Genomic DNA, 1,928 nt, shown 5'->3' on the forward strand with positions numbered 1-1,928 from the left:
AGTTGGTTACTTTCTGAGCTCCTTGGCATCTGAGCATGGATATAAAGTCATCAGGTAGATTTCAATGATAATGTTTTTCACATCTAATTATTAAGGAGCAAATTTTTATGCTTTGAAGAATTATTATTTATTTATTTATTTTAAAAAATTATTTATTTTTACACCCACTTCCCGGAGCACCCTCCGATAGCCTCCCTCCCCCCACTAGAGCCCTTATACTCTGATATATCCCTGCTACTGTCAGCTGTGTTGTCGGCACCCCCAGCCATTCTCCAGTACTTGCCCTTCTGGTGAATCTAGTCAGCCTACCTAGAGGTCTATGTTTTAGGAGGGTCAGCTGTTCCTCATCTAGAAGTAATCAGTTGTCAATATTCCTTTAGATAAGATTGGGGGTCTACTGTTCATTTTCCCAGTTCTATGCTGGGTTACTATCTGAGAGTCCCTTTACTTTGGCCCCCCTGGCCAACAACTCAAAAGAAGGTATCATTTGTCTGGCATTGTTGCTTGTTATGTAGCCTTTAGCTATGCATATGGACTCTTTAAAAAATTATATTGCCCCTTTAATTTGATATTTGGTTATACTTTTGGGTGTTTAAGGCCATACAGTTGGACCAGATAAACCAATTTATTTTTACTCTTAAGGTCATTTGAGGATCTATTCCTCAGGGGTCACTTGGGCTTGGGAGGAGCCCCTGGCTCCTTTCTTTTACCAGTTCCGCCTATATGAAGATAAGTCAAAAGTCCTGCTCGACCATGGTTGGCTTCGCTTGGAAGCATGTAGGAAATGATTCTGCTGTGTTAACCCTTCTCTTTATAGATGACACTGGTTCAAGTCCATCTGGTGGGGTTTCCTCAGCCTCCTTGATCAAGAGGACAGGTGACCCACCACAATTACAGGACATTTTGAGAGATGTTCATAGTCCCCTGGAACTAGTCGACCTAGGAGGGCTAGGAGCAAAAAGTGTCCTTTCTGTCCCTCTGACCAAATTATTATAGGTCTCAAAGTATGTCTGTTAAACACCCAAGAAGGTTAGCTCCACCAGTCTGGTACTTTTAATTACTGTGTGTTATGTAGATAAATCTTGAGCAAAGACCAGTTGTTCTCAGACAAACCATACCTAGAGATATATTTCTTGATCTGCTATGTATAATTTGTCAGTAGGGTGTATGAGTAATATGGTTCCCTCTGGTTTTCAAAACTAGCTAGGCATTGTTTATCTCTCACATTGTCTCACCCCTCAATCATGGTTTTCCCACTTAAGGGCCCCCATTTCCCCCCTTCTCCCTTACTAATACCATTCTCCTATGGTCCTACCTCTCTTGAGCTCCTTCTTTCCCTTTATCCCCTAGGTTCCTTGTATACCCGTCCCTCCCCACTCCCTTAAACTAACCCAATTTTTATCCATATCTCCTTATTAATGCCTGTTTCATACTGTTCTTCTCTTTCAGGTTCTTTTCCTATACCTCCCTGTTTCCTTTCCATTATCCTTGTTCCTGTAGTTATGTCTGGTTGCATACTTATTTATCAGAGTCTGGTTCTAGGGTCCACATAAGAGGGAGAACATCTGTCGATTTTTTTTCTGAGTCTGTGCTACTTCACTTAGTATAACAGTTTCTAGTTCCATCCATTTACCTGCAAATTTCATGATTTCATCTTTCTTTACTGCTGAGTAAAACTCTGAAGTGTAAATGAACCACATTTTCATTATCCACTCATCAACTGACGGACACCTAGGTTGCTTCCATTTCTTAGCTATTGTGAAAAGAGCAGCAACAAACATACATGCACGCTTACCTCTGCAGTAGGATGAGTCCTTTGGGCATGTGTCAAGGAACAGTATAACCAGATTATATAGTAGATTCATTTTTAGTTTTTTTAAGAGTTCTCCACACTGATTTCCATAGTGACTGCATGAGTTTGCAATCCT

Source organism: Nannospalax galili, unplaced genomic scaffold (genome assembly GCF_000622305.1).
Source record: "Nannospalax galili isolate Female #2095 unplaced genomic scaffold, S.galili_v1.0 scaffold37, whole genome shotgun sequence".
Classification (NCBI taxonomy): domain Eukaryota; kingdom Metazoa; phylum Chordata; class Mammalia; order Rodentia; family Spalacidae; genus Nannospalax; species Nannospalax galili.